Below are 16,049 nucleotides of genomic sequence, written 5' to 3'. Positions count from 1 at the left end.
TGGTTTCCATCTTTTCAAATTTTAAATGGCAAGGTGAATTTATATCAACCAGCTTTAGTAATATATCCATAAAAAGCCCCACATGACCAGTGATAGTGGCTGAGCTGAACTTTAAAGGAAAAGTTTTTTTAATATCCCATCTACAATATAATTACTGTTTCACTTATTTGAAACCATAGGAGTCACTTATTTTAAAGTGCCATGGACTCGATTGGCAATAATTGTTCTTGAGGATGTCACAATTAGGCAGAAAGGAACATATTTGTAATAATAAAAGAGCCATTTTAAAACATAGATTGCACACCGAATCATGAAATGTTAAAGAATGACTCCCATTTGGATCTAAATTTTCCTCATGCTTGTTCAATCACCAGGTCTAAATGTTATGGCTATTTATAGTTACACCCTAGGGTAGAAGGGGGAGGGAATTAGATGTCATAAAGAATCATACATAATGCATAAAGACTTAAACTACATTTTATGAGAACTGAAAAATTTAAGAAACTCTGGCTGAAATATGGAAATGTCGTGCCAAGCAGAACTTCCTCTTACACAGTAACATTAGTAAAGATTTAACAGACATAAATACAGTAAACCCTCAAACCATCGTGGTGTCATCTGCATTTCTGCTAACATATAATTTATTTTAATGAATAATTTGAATAAATACACTGAGGCTGATTTTGAAGGTCACTGGAAAAAAAGACATCATCATAGTTGCCAATGCATTCAATATCAGCTATGTGGGGAATCAAAGTCACGAAGTAAACAGATGCATGGTAAAATACTCTTACCTACCAATAAATGGTTTTATAATTGACTTTTAAATGGTACTTTCTACTTCAACCAATTTCTGAAAAATTAGCCTGATTATAAAGAGTCCCAATTCACTTTAACAACACAAAACAGAAGAGAATCCTGTAACTGCTCCCACATGGCAGCAATTGTCCACAATACTGTAGGTACGTCAAGGTCAGGGACTCTATGTAATCTCTGTAATTCCCCAGGGTCAAATGCAGTGTCTGTAACATGAAGAACACAAAATAAGTTCTGGCCAAATGAATGTATGACTGAATAAATGCAGGAATGGTGGATAAATGAATGAATTAAAGAATGAGTATATAGACTGACAAAAACAATTAATTAAATTATTTGATTTTCAAGGGGAGCTCTAAGCTTTATCATCTCAGTACCCTGAGAAGCTCTGGGGATTCCTTGCTGATGTCTTAGTTCTTCCTGCCCCTTTTATCTCCACCTCTGCCCATTTCTTCTACCCCATATATACATTTCTCATCCAATTTCAGCAATTCTAATTTTAAAAGTTTAAAAATATGGTAATATCTTGAAAGAACAGTTCAAACAGTTCAAGTAACAGTTTGATGCACCTGAAAATTTCAAGAAATACTTCTAGTATACAAATGAAGTGCATGTGTTTTCTATTTGTTCACCTTTTCTAAAAGGATGCATTAATCTTATGTCACATTTGCTACACAGAATGTGGTTTTCATTTTCATTTCTTTGGTTTTAATTAACAATTATATATACTGTCTCACAGTTGAAAAAATAGTTTTGTCTTTTAGCCTACATTTTCTGAATTATTCTAAAGGCATCTCTTAAAATTTACCAGCAATTCCTAACTAAAACTAATCTTACAGCTCTTCCCTAGACTACCATTGATTTTCAGGAATTTACTAAACAAAATTGTCTTTCATTAAGACAGCCTACTCCTTCTATTCCATCAATATTCACAGGTTGTCTACTGGTGTCTTGCATGACACTAGGAATATAACTGTTCTCAGAGAGCAAGTGATATTCATTGACTTTCTGAATCCTGGAGAACTTCTATAAATATCATTTTGGAATCAAGTATATGCAGTATATAGAAACCAAGTTCTTCAAATATATTTTAAAACTGCAAAACTCCCCAAAGTTTCATTTTTGCTTCACTTATAGCATAAGTCACAATATATTGCCAGTTTGATCAGGTGTAACCAAATCAAGTACTAGAGGAAAAGCACACTAACAAATTATACATCTTTTCCCAAGTAGAGTCTGAAACCCATGAATATAAACATAAATTTATGCATTTCAAAGAGAACTGTATACTTTAAAAAGCCTACCCCTTATCCCTGTGCCTTATTTTGGAACAAATACATCGTTTTATTTCTTTCAAAACTTTGACTATCGCCAATAATTACATTGAGGAACACAGTTCCAATGTGTCTGATTCTATGTAATACTGACAAGTAGTCTCCAAAGGTGGTGCACATTCCTCAAGATGTGTCCAAAAGCATTATGTTATTAGGGGGCAAGTAAGCCAATATTATAATTCAATGTGTGTTTCTGTTTATCAAAACAACTAAACTTCACAAACCACTAAGATACTGATACTCAGCCCACATGATAAAAGAACAGTACTGCCAGGCCGGGTGTGGCGGCTCACGCCTGTAATCCCAAAACTTTGGGAGTCCAAGGTGGGCGGATCATGAGGTCAAGAGATCGAGAGCATCCTGGCCAACATGGTGAAATCCCAACTCCACTAAAAAATACAAAAATTAGCTGGGTGTGGTGGCACATGCCTGTGGTCCCAGCTACTCCGGAGGCTGAGGTGGAAGAATCGCTTGAACCCAGGAGGCGGAGGTTGCAGTGAGCCAAGATTGCGCCACTGCACTCCAGCCTGGCGACAGAGCAACACTCAGTCTCAAAAGAAAAAAGAACAGGACTGCCATGTAGTGGTAGAGTGTATTAGTTTGTTTTCACTCTGCTGATAAAGGCATACCTGAGACTGGGAAGAAAAAAGAGGTTAAATTGGACTTGCAGTCCACATGGCTTGGGAGGCCTCAGAATCACGGCGGGAGACAAAAGACACTTCCTTTTTTTTTTTTTTTTTTTTGAGATGGAGTTTCGCTCTTGTTACCCAGGCCGGAGTGCAATGGCGCGATCTCGGCTCACCGTAACCTCCGCTTCCTGGGATCAGACAATTCTCCTGCCTCAGCCTCCCGAGTAGCTGGGATTACAGGCACGCGCCACCATGCCCAGCTAATTTTTTTGTATTTTTAGTAGAGACGGGGTTTCACCATGTTGACCAGGATGGTCTCGATCTGTTGACCTCGTGATCCACCAGCCTCAGCCTCCCAAAGTGCTGGGATTACAGGCTTGAGCCACCGCGCCCGGCCCAAAAGACACTTCTTACATGGTGGCAGCAAGAGAAAAATGAGGAGGAAGCAAAACTAGAAACCCCTGATAAACCCATCAGCTCTTGTGAGACTTATATATTATCAGGAGAATAGCAAGGGAAAGATCAACCCCCATTATTTAATTACCTCACCCTGGGTCTCTCCCACAACATGTGGGAATTCTGGGAGATAAAAATTCAAGTTGAGATTTGGGTGGAGACACAGTTAAACCATTATCATTCTACCCCCAGCCTCTCCAAATCTCATGTCCTCACATTTCAAAACTAGGGTCCACAGTCTGAATTTTCATCTGAGACAAAGCAAGACCCTTTCACCTAGGAGCCTGGATCAAAAGCAAGCTAGTTACTTCCTAGATACAATGGGGCTACTGGTTTTTGGTAAATACAGCTGGTAATGGGAGAAATTAGCCAAAACAAAGAGGTCGCAGGTCCCATGCAAGTCTGAAGTCCAACGGGGCAGTCAAATTCTAAAGCTCCAAAATGATTTCTTTGACTCCAGGTCTTACATCCAGGTCACACTAATTCAAAAGTTGGGTTCCCATGGTTTGGGGCAGCTCCCCCACTGTGGCTTTGCAGGGAACAGCCTCCCTCCCAGCTGCTTTCACAGGCTGGTGTACAGTGCCTGTAGCTTTTCCAGGCACACAGTGAAAGCTGTTGGTGTACATACCAATTTTGGGTCCGGACCATGGTGGCCTTCTCACTAGGCAGTGCCCTACTAAGGACTCTATGTGGGGGCTCCGACTCCACATTTCCCCACTGTACTGTCTTAGCAGAGGTTCTCCATGATAGGCCCCACCCCAGCAGCAAACTTTTACCTGTGGATCCAGGTGTTTTCATACATCTTCTAAAAAACTACCTTGGGGAGGGGACTCAAGATGGCGCTGTGAGAACAACCCAGGATTGAAGCCCGCGTTGAATTCGCAAACGGTGAGTCAGTGCTGCATTTCCAGACTGATCTTTGTTGCCCACAGAACGGGGAAACTCCCAAGTATAAAAAGACACGGGACGCCAGGCAGCCGGGGTGGCGGCGGCCGGCCCTACCCAGCAATCCCCACAGGGCGCGCTTGTCCGGGTGCCTTGTTGAACCGGCAACCTGAGACTTGAGAGGGCTGGACTTGAGACTGAACGAGACTTGCACAGTAGCCCAGCCCAGGGGATTGCAGGGACAGATCGCTTGGGATACCCAGTGGGACGAAAAAAACCGCGAATTCAAACTATCCCGGGCAGACGGTCCGAGACGCTCTGTGGGGGAGGGGCGTCCACCACTACGGAGGCAACCTGCCCCAACTGATATACACGCCCACTGCTGAGGCAGCCAGCCGTTGCCGAGGCAACCCGCCCCAACTGAGATACACGCCCACTGCTGACGCAGCCAGCCGTTGCCGAGGCAACCCGTCCCTACTGAGATACACGCCCACTGCTGACGCAGCCAGCCGTTGCCGAGGCAACCCGCCCCAACTGAGATACACGCCCACTGCTGACGCAGCCAGCCGTTGCCGAGGCAACCCGTCCCTACTGAGATACACGCCCACTGCAGACGCAGCCTGCCGTTGCTGAGGCAACACGCTACAACAAAGAGACTCCGCCGCAGGGCGTGGCGGAGACCACAGCAGAGCCGGCAGGAACAGCGCGAATCACACAACAGCAGGGCGGAGCCTCGGCAGCCAAACAGTGGCTAGTCTGCCTTTGAGCTGGGCAGGACACCTGATCGGACATCCAAAAATAAAGCCCAAACCCCTCAACACAGAGCATTTGAGAAAAAAAAAAAAGGGTTGTTTAATGAGCTGTGTTGCAGCAGAATCAAACATAGCAGCCTAACAGCCCTGAATGAACAACAGAGTGCACAGCTCAGCAATTAAACCCCTATAAAGTACAAACTGTCTCCTCAAGCAGCTCCCTGACCCCTCTATATCCAAAAGACTGTCATTAGGCAGGCATCATCCTGGGACAAAGAGAGCAGAAAAAGAAACTGGTAGCATCCCTCGCTGTGCCACGGCTACTAGAGGTGCACCCCAGACAAGCAGGGTCTGGAGCAGACCTCAACAGTCGTACAGCGAAGGGGCTAGACTGGTAGAAGGAAAACCAAGCAACAGAAATACTTCATCATCAACATTCTGGGTGTCCACTCAGAGACCCAAACAAAAAGTCAGCAACTACGCAGACGACCAGCGGACAAATCCACAAAGATGGGAAGAAACCAGCGCAAAAAGGAGGAAAACACCCGAAACCAGAACACATCGCCTCCTAGAAAGTACCAAAATTCCTCACCAGCAAGGGAACAAAGCTGGACGGAGAATGACTGTGACGAAATGACGGAATTAGACTTCAGAAGATGGATAATGAGAAACTTTTGTGAGCTAAAAGATCATGTATTAAATCAATGCAAAGAAACTAAGAACCTTGAAAAAAGATTTGAAAAAAGATTCGAGGAAATGATAACAAGAATGGATACCTTAGAGAGGAATATGAATGAATTAAAGGAGCTGAAAAACACAATACGAGAACTTCGCGAAGCAAACGCAAGTTTCAATAGCCGAATTGACCAAGCAGAAGAAAGAATATCTGAAGTCGAAGACCAACTCAATGAAATAAAACGAGAAACCAAGATCAGAGAAAAAAGCGCAAAAAGGAACGAACAAAGTCTCCAAGAAATGTGGGACTATGTGAAAAGACCTAACCTACGTTTGATAGGTGTACCAGAAGGGGACGAAGAGAATGAATCCCAGCTGGAAAATACTCTTCAGGACATCATCCAGGAAAATTTCCCCCACCTAGCAAGACAAGCCAACACTCAATTGCAGGAAATACAGAGAACACCACAAAGATATTCTGCAAGAAGAGCAACCCCAAGGCACATAATCGTCAGATTCAACAGGGTTGAAATAAAGGAGAGAATACTAAGGGCAGCCAGAGAGAAAGGTCAGGTCACCCACAAAGGGAAGCCCATCAGACTCACAGCAGATCTCTCGGCAGAAACACTACAAGCCAGAAGAGAGTGGGGGCCAATATTCAACATTCTTAAAGAAAAGAACTTTCAACCCAGAATTTCATATCCAGCCAAACTGAGCTTCAGAAGTGAAGGAAGAATAAAATCCTTTGCGAACAAGCAAGTACTCAGAGATTTTGTCACCACCAGGCCTGCTTTACAAGAGCTCCTAAAAGAGGCACTACACATAGAAAGGATCAATCAGTACCAGCCATTCCAAAATCACACTGAATGCTAAAGAGCTTCAACATAATGAAGAATCTACAACAACTAACAGGCAAAACAGCCACTTAGCATCAAAATGGCAGTATCAAATTCACACATAACAATATTAACCCTAAATGTAAATGGACTAAATGCACCAATCAAAAGACACAGACTGGCAAATTGGATAAAAATCCAAAACCCATCAGTGTGCTGTATCCAGGAAACCCATCTCACATGCAAGGATACACAAAGGCTCAAAATAAAGGGATGGAGGAAGATTTACCAAGCTAATGGAAAGCAAAAAAAAGCAGGAGTTGCAATTCTCATCTCTGATAAAATAGACTTTAAAGCAACAAAGATCAAAAGAGACAAAGAAGGCCATTACATAATGGTAAAAGGATCGATACAACAAGAAGAGCTAACGATCCTAAACATATATGGACCCAACACAGGAGCACCCAGATACATAAGGCAAGTTCTTAATGACTTACAGAAGGACTTAGACTCCCACACAATAATAGTGGGAGACTTTAACACTCCACTGTCAATACTAGACAGATCAACCAGACAGAAAATCAACAAGGATACCCAGGGCTTGAACTCAGACCTGGAGCAAGCAAACCTGGTGGACATTTACAGAACTCTCCACCCCAAATCCACAGAATACACATTCTTCTCAGCACCACATCACACCTACTCTAAAATTGACCACATAATTGGAAGTAAAGCACTGCTCAACAAATGCAAAACAACTGAAATCATAACAAACAGCCTCTCAGACCATAGTGCAATCAAGTTAGAACTCAGAATTCAGAAACCGACCCAGAACCACACAGCTTCATGGAAACTGAACAACTGGCTCTTGAATGTTGACTGGGTAAACAACGAAATGAAGGCAGAAATAAAGAAGTTCTTCGAAACCAATGAGAACGAAGACACAACGTGCCAGAACCTCTGGGACACATTTAAAGCAGTCTCTAGAGGAAAGTATATAGCAATAAGTGCCCATATGAGGAGAATGGAGAGATCCAAAATTGACACCCTATCGTCAAAATTGAAAGAGTTAGAGGAGCAAGATCAAAAAAACTCAAAACCCAGCAGAAGACAAGAAATTACTAAGATCAGAGCTGAGCTGAAGGAGATTGAGACACGAAAAACCCTTCAAAAAATCAATAAATCCAAGAGCTGGTTTTTTGAAAAGATCAACAAAATAGACAGACCACTAGCCAGATTGATTAAAAATAAAAGAGAGAACAATCAAATAGATGCAATAAAAAATGATAAAGGGGAAATCACCACAGATTCCACAGAAATTCAAACCATCATCAGAGAATATTACAAACAACTCTATGCACATAAACTAGTAAACCTGGAAGAAATGGATAAATTCCTGGACTCCTGTGTCCTCCCAAGCCTAAACCAGGAGGAAGCTGAAACTATGAATAGACCAATAACAAGGTCTGAAGTTGAGGAAGCAATTAAGAGCCTACCTCACAAAAAAAGCCCAGGTCCAGATGGGTTCACAGCCGAATTCTACCAGACACACAAGGAGGAGCTGGTACCATTCCTTCTAAAACTATTTCAAACAATCCAAAAAGAGGGAATCCTTCCCAAATCATTTTATGAGACCAACATCATCCTGATACCAAAACCCGGCAGAGACCCAACGAGAAAAGAAAACTTCAGGCCAATATCCATGATGAACATAGATGCAAAAATCTTCAATAAAATATTGGCAAGCCGATTGCAACAGCAAATCAAAAAACTTATTCATCATGATCAAGTAGGATTCATCCCAGGGATGCAAGGCTGGTTCAACATACGCAAGTCTATCAACGTAATTCACCACATAAACAGAACCAAAAACAAAAACCACATGATTATCTCAATTGACGCAGAGAAGGCATTTGACAAAATTCAACAGCCCTTTATGCTAAAAACCCTCAATAAACTCGGTATCGATGGAACGTATCTCAAAGTAATAAAAGCTATTTATGACAAACCAACAGCCAATATCATACTGAATGGGCAAAAACTGGAAGCAATCCCTTTGAAATCTGGTACTAGACAAGGATGCCCTCTCTCACCACTCCTATTCAATATAGTACTGGAAGTTCTAGCCAGAGCAATCAGGCAGGAAAAAGAAATAAAGGGTATTCAAATAGGAAAGGTGGAAGCCAAATTGTCTCTATTTGCAGACGACATGATAGTATACCTAGAAGACCCCATCGCCTCAGCCCAAAAACTCCTGAAACTGATAAACAACTTCAGCAAAGTCTCAGGATATAAAATCAATGTGCAAAAATCACAAGCATTCATCTACACCAATAACAGACTTAAAGAAAGCCAAATCAAGAGCGAACTGCCATTCGCAATTGCTACAAAAAGAATAAAATACCTTGGAATACAACTCACAAGGAACGTAAGGGACCTCTTCAAGGAGAACTACAAACCACTGCTCAACGAAATCAGAGAGGACACAAACAGATGGAGAAACATTCCATGTTCATGGTTAGGAAGAATTAATATCGTGAAAATGGCTATACTGCCCAAAGTAATTTACAGAATCAACGCTATCCCCATCAAGCTACCATTGACTTTCTTCACAGAACTGGAAAAAACCACCATGAACTTCATATGGAACCAAAAGAGAGCCCGCATAGCCAAGTCAATTCTAAGCAAAAAGAACACAGCGGGGGGCATCACACTACCGGATTTCAAACTATACTACAAGGCTACAGTAATCAAAACAGCATGGTACTGGTACCAAAACAGAGATATAGACCAATGGAACAAAACAGAGGCACCGGAGGCAACACAACATACATACAACTATACAATCTTCGATAAACCTGACAAAAACAAGCAATGGGGCAAGGATTCCATGTTTAACAAATGGTGTTGGGAAAACTGGCTAGCCATGTGCAGAAAGCAGAAACTGGACCCCTTCCTGACACCCTACACTAAAATTAACTCCAGATGGATTAAAGACTTAAACATAAGACCTGGCACCATAAAAACCCTAGAAGGAAATCTAGGCAAAACTATCCAGGACATAGGAGTAGGCAAGGACTTCATGAACAAAACACCAAGAGCATTGGCAACAAAAGCCAAAATAGACAAATGGGACCTAATGAAACTCCACAGCTTCTGCACGGCAAAAGAAACAGTCACTAGAGTGGATCGGCAACCAACAGAATGGGAAAAAATTTTCGCAGTCTACCCATCTGACAAAGGGCTGATATCCAGAATTTACAAACAACTCAAGCAGATTTACAGGAAAAAAACAAACAAGCCCATTCAAAAGTGGGCTAAGGATATGAACAGATACTTTACAAAAGAAGACATATATGAGGCCAACAATCATATGAAAAAATGCTCATCGTCACTGGTCATCAGAGAGATGCAAATCAAAACCACATTGAGATACTATCTCACGCCAGTTAGAATGGCGATCATTAAAAAATCTGGAGACAACAGATGCTGGAGAGGATGTGGAGAAAAAGGAACACTTTTACACTGTTGGTGGGAGTGTAAATTAGTTCAACCATTGTGGAAGACAGTGTGGCGATTCCTCAAGGCCTTAGAAATAGAAATTCCATTTGACCCAGCAATCCCATTACTGGGTATATATCCAAAAGACTATAAATCGTTCTACTATAAGGACACATGTACACGAATGTTCATTGCAGCACTGTTTACAATAGCAAAGACCTGGAATCAACCCAAATGCCCATTGATAATAGACTGGATTGGAAAAATGTGGCACATATACACCATGGAATATTATGCAGCAATCAGAAATGATGAGTTCGTGTCGTTTGTAGGGACATGGATGAATCTGGAAAACATCATCCTCAGCAAACTGACACAAGAACAGAAAATGAAACACCGCATATTCTCACTCATAGGTGGGTGATGAAAAATGAGAACACATGGACACAGAAAGGGGAGTACTAAACACTGGGGTCTATTGGGGGGAAAAGGGGAGGGCCAGTGGGAGGGAGAGGTGGGGAGGGATAGCCTGGGGAGAAATGCCAAATGTGGGTGAAGGGGAGAAGAAAAGCAAAGCACACTGCCATGTGTGTACCTACGCAACTGTCTTGCATGCTCTGCTCATGTACCCCAAAACCTATAATCCAATAAAAAATTAAAAAAAAAAAAAAAAAAAAAAAAAAAAAACTACCTTGAGGTTCCCAAACCTCAACTACTGAATTCTGTACATTCACAGGCTCAACACCACATGGAAGCTGCCAAGGCTTAGGGCTTCCACCCTCTGAAGCCACAGCCCAAGCTCTACCTTGGCCCTTTTCAGTCATGGCTAGAGTGGTTATAACACAGGGCACCAAGTCCCTAGGCTGCACACAGCATGGGGACTCTGGACCAGCCCACAGAACCACTTTGTCCTCCTAGGTTGCTGGGTCTGTGATGGGACGGTTGCCATGAAGACCAATGACATGCCCTGGAGACATTTTCCTTGTTAGTTATGTAAATTTCTTCAGCCAGCTTGAATTTCTCCTCAAAAAATGGGTTTTTCTTTTCTACTGTACTGACAGGCTGCAGATTTTCTTAACTTTTATGCTCTGTTTCTCTTTTAAAATGGAATGCTTTTAACAGCACCCAAGTCACCTTTCAAATTGTTTGCTGCATAGAAATTTCTTCTGCTCGATACCCTAAACCATCTCTCTCAAGTTCAAAGTTCCACAAATCTCTAGGGCAGAGGCAAAATGGCACCAGTCTCTTTGCTAAAAGATAACAAGGATCACCTTTGCTCCAGTTCCCAACGAGTTCCCCATTTCAATCTGAGACCACCTCTGCCTGGACTTTATTGTTCATATCACTATCAGCATTTTTGTCAAAGCCATTCAACAAGTCTCTAGGAGGTTCCAAACTTTTCCACATTCCTGTCTTTTTCTGAGCCCTCTAAAGTGTTCCAACCTCTGCCTGACACCCAGTTCCAAAGTTGCTTTCACATTTTCAGGTATCTTTTCAGCAATGCACCACTCTACTGATACCAATTTATTGTATCAGTATGCATTTTCACACTGCTAATAAAGGCATACTCGGGACTGAAAAGGAAAAAAAGTTTAATTGGACTTAAAGTTCCACATGGCTGCAGAGGCCTCAGAATCATGGTGGGAGGTGAAAGGCACTTCTTACATGGTTGTGGCAAGAGAAAAATGAGGAGGAAGCAAAAACAAAAACCCCTGATAAACCCATCAGATCTCCTAAGACTTATTTACTATCAGGAGAATAGCATGAGAAAGACTGACCCCCATTATTCAAATACCTCCCCTGGGCCCCTCCCACATCATGTGGGAATTCTGGGAGATACAATTCAAGTTGAGATTTGGGTGGGGACATAGCCAAATCATATCAGTGAATTATCAACAAAAAATCATAGGAATTCTATCATGGGACGGGGTGGTAGTACTATCTTCCCTTTTTCATTCTTTTTAGCATATTATGACAAATTACAGTTTACATACACTGTTATACTAACTGATTCTGTAGTATAAAACAGTCAACTATCATAATATGGACATCGGGGTTTTAAAAATTAATACAGTCATCCTCAAATTGAGAATACTACCATTCCAAGTGAACAATAAAGGCTGGGCCCGCACCCATACTCCCAGTGCAAGCTCTCCATCAGTCATGTTCAAAACCAAAAGTATGCCAGTCACATCTGCCAAAATGTCAGCCTAAAACATCCCATGTTATAAGACCACTGGAATGATGGGCTTATATCCACCCTAATCAACTATATTCTGATTCATAATAAAAAGTGATTTCTAAAAGAGGGCTTAATTCAATTTTATCATCTTTTTATACTTTGTTATTACATATACTGTACATGCAAGAATAGCCCACTCACATAATTTATACAGAAATCAATAAATAGCATTAGCCATCCACAGAAATTTTTTTTACTGATAGACTCACATAATATCAGCTTTGGAAACCTCCTACCCAGAGGATTGAACTTTACTCCTACGAGGAGTCCAGATTGAGGATATTAATGTCCCTTCCTATCTTTATAGGAATCTTGAAACTCTTCTACTTCCACAGAGGAAGATGATTTAAAAAGATACATAGCTATTACAGAGATGAAACACTCCCAATTCTGTTATTCCTGGTAGTATGCCCCTCACTTAGCTTCCTACAATCATAAAGTAAGTTTATGCAAATGTTCTTTTATCATCACCCACCAAAGAACTAACTTTAATTGGAATGCTACACAGCCATGGAAAAAGAGTGAAATCATGTCCTTTACAGCAACATGAATGCAGCTGGAGGCTATTACCCTAAGTAAATTAATTCAGACACAGAAAATCAAGTAACAAATGTTCTCACTTAGGGAGCTAAACAACGAGTACACATGGGCATTAAGATAAAACAACAGGAATTGGGGATCCCAAAAGGTGGGGGGGCAATGGTTAAAAAACTTCCTATCAGTTACTATGTTCACTATTAGGGTGATGGGCTCACTAGAAACTCAAACCCCAGCATTACCCAATATTCCACATAACAAACCCGCACATGTACCCCAAGAATCTAATATAAAATAATAATTTTTACTAATTGTATGCTTTTTCTATCTAAAACAAGAAAACAAATTAAGTAAAATAGAAATTATTCCCCTGTATTTAGCCTTGTATCTGATCGAGAAGAAATTTGGGAAGAAGGCAGAGGTTTACTTAAACTTTTTGAAGGTTCAGACAAACATTTACTGCCTAAGCAGAGTGGTAAGTTACTTTCTATTATTTAAAATGTTCATGTGATTACTCGTAGGTTTTGGGTTTGGAGATCTGTGCCATTATGAGGTTGTACATTAGACAGATGGTCAGTGTGAGCCTTTATAGTCTAGCCACACATAGCCTCTAGCCCTGGGGGACCTTGTTTCTTTACTTCTGCAGGCCTTAAAAAGACTAGAAGCTGGAATCACTCTCTACTGGAATTTGCATTAACTCTTCAGGTCTGGAATTTCCCATAGCAACATCATTTAATTCTGGTTTCATATTTTTTATTCGAACTTTTCCTTGAACCTATCATTTTGGTCTACATCCTAATTTTCGGATCACAAGCTCAGGCATTTTACTATCTTCTAGATTCATTTCAGCACTCCCAAAGTACTGGAGGAAACAAAATTGTAAATAAACAGTGAAGAACCACTGTGGTAACATGGTGGTAGAGGTGTGAACAAGGTAATATGAAAGCACCAAGGGCCAATTGACTTATCCTAGATAATTTGGAAAAGCTTAGCTTCAGTTATATTTCAAATATATTCTTGAAATGACTCTCATGGACAGGGCTGAGGACTCATCTTCAGAGGTATGTCACATGAAAGAATGGAGGCACGGGCGTTCACAAGGAAACTTAACTCACCAGGTGGCTCAGTGTGGCTGAGAATTGCATGGGTGATGTTGGTAGGTGGAAATGGAGAAGAACATGAAATAGAGTGGCAGAATGTGAAGTCAGTACAATAGATGAAGTTCAAATTGCATGGGGCTTTTCATGTTTTGGGGGAATTTAGATTTTTGTCTTGGAGTATTAGACAATCATCAAGGGTTTTTTGTTTATTTTCTTCTTTGAGACAGTGTAGCTCTGTTGCCTGAGTTGGAGTGCTGAATGGGGCAATCTTGGCTCACTGCAACCTACTCCTCCCATGTTCAAGCTATTCCTCTGTGTCACCCCTTTGAGTAGCTCAGATTACAGGCGTGAACCACCACACCTAATTTTTGTATTTTTTTGTAAAGACAGATTTCTCCATGTTGGCCAGACTAGTCTCAAACTCCTGGACTCAAGTATCCTGCCTTCCTAGGGCTCCCTAAGTACTGGGATTACAGACATGAGCCACCACTCCCAGCCTATCATGGGCTTCTAATTATTAGAGTGGCTAAACAATTTTTTTTCTTAGAGTTCTTCTAGGCTCCTACTTCTCACCATTTTGTTGCTTCTGACATAGTGTTTACTATGAATTTTGACTGTGTTTCCCAAGCCTTGACATTTTCCTAATGGTGGTTGACCCCACCTCCTCTTACACAGGGATCTTAGAATGTGCTCTGGCTATTAGTTCCAGCTTCCCACCTCATGTGTACCCTTCTATCACCACTCTTAACTTTGGCATTCTTTAAAATATATGCAAGTATTTGGAAATCTCAACTTTGGCTTCCTCTAAAATATATATATACATTTGGAAAAACTGTCGATGATATAATGAGAAAAACTTTTGAGTATTGCACTTTTCAGATTCACAAATTTGTATTTTAATGTTTCAGGAGATTTAAACACTGTTGAAATTTCTCCAGAGAGAATTGAAACAAATGAACAAGTCTTTTTTGATCCTGGTAATTTAGAAAACCAAGTTAAGAACAATGTCTTCAATTATTTTTTTGTTTTATAACTTCTATAAAATTGTAATGAAGAAAATTCCCCTTTCTATACTTTGAAGGTGACACCATGCACACCTTTACAGACAAGGACGTGAGTTATTCAGCTGCCACTGAACACCTCTGGCTGCAACACAACTGCTAAGAGTTCTCTATATTGAGATTTAGCATAGAGAACTTTGGGCTGCAGGCGGTCATAAAATATGGGATCATTGCAGCAGAAAGAGTTGAATCACTCCTGAAACTGTTAATGTTCTTGTCTTATTCCTCATGTCCTCACCCCAGGTCTATGTTTGCTCATAATCAGGCTGGATTAAGAGAAAAACCAATTTAACAGTAAAACTTCATACCTCCTTTGTTTTTCTTTTCTTTGCTTTTAATGTTTGCAGGGTAGTCACAGAAATAATCACAAACATCCTCTGCAGTAGCTTTTAAAGAAGTGAAAGCAAAAACAAACTTAGATAACCAAGAAGGTTCTTAAAGTTAACTAACTGCTGCTAAAAAATCTACACATTCATTATCTAAACATATTAATTCCCAGAACATTATTTTCACAAAATAACTTCTCTAATTTTTATTCTTCTAAGCAAGACTTTGCAGAGACTGCTGCTACCAAGACGTTAGAACACCAAGTGGTTACTTTTTAATTTAACCCAAGGTAGAATTCTGTAGTTTAAAGTCAGTGATCCATTGTGAAATTCAATTTCCCAACTGCTTAATTAATTTATGTATACAATTTAATAATATTTAAAATGATGTGCACATTCAAGATGCAGTAAGCTTCCAAATAAAAATCTAGGACAGGATTCCAAAAATATCCAAGTTTCTTTTTTTCTGGAAACAATTAGCAAGGATTTTAAAAATTAATTTTTTTGTACCCATTATGAAGTATCTACCATTTTAGGGCCAAAAATAGTCATTTACTTGTGAAATGTAGAAATAAATAGGCTGAACTGCTTCCCCAACCCTGTGCTGATAACTGCTGTTTCAAATACTTATTGAGAATACCAGACTAAACTAATGTCTTTAAAATCAGCCGTAAAACACACAAAAACATTTAATTGCCTTTCTCAATAACAAAATGAGTTCAGCATTTCATTTGCTTGTTTTGTGGAATGTTTGGAAGGTCACAGGTCAGTTAATGATTCCTTATTGAAAGAATCAGAAGGAAAACACTACAAAGGCATCTGAGTTATAACTCCAAGTGAAAGGACAGCAAAGGCAAGTCAAAGATCAAAGGTCAGAGGTGTAGAGCACCTCATTCCAA

At 40.6% G+C, this 16,049-nt stretch overlaps 1 long non-coding RNA gene across 3 annotated transcripts in view; it reads left to right on the top strand.

The window, feature by feature from the left end:
* Nucleotides 1-16,049, top strand: part of LOC118143674 (uncharacterized) — a 45,087-nt gene that overhangs the window by 5,545 nt on the left and 23,493 nt on the right. The window contains exon 3 of one of the 3 annotated variants that reach the window (XR_013523722.1): nt 13,044-13,140. The exons of the other annotated variants lie outside the window; for them this stretch is intronic. This is a non-coding gene — a long non-coding RNA (uncharacterized LOC118143674). Of the gene's footprint in view, nt 1-13,043; nt 13,141-16,049 lie in introns of those variants that run through there. 3 annotated transcript variants of the gene reach the window in all.

This window comes from Callithrix jacchus, chromosome 11, assembly GCF_049354715.1.
Source record: "Callithrix jacchus isolate 240 chromosome 11, calJac240_pri, whole genome shotgun sequence".
In the NCBI taxonomy this organism is placed as follows: Eukaryota; Metazoa; Chordata; class Mammalia; order Primates; family Cebidae; genus Callithrix; species Callithrix jacchus.
Note: the sequence above shows the minus strand (reverse complement) of the source record. Positions and strands in the feature narration are given on the sequence as shown.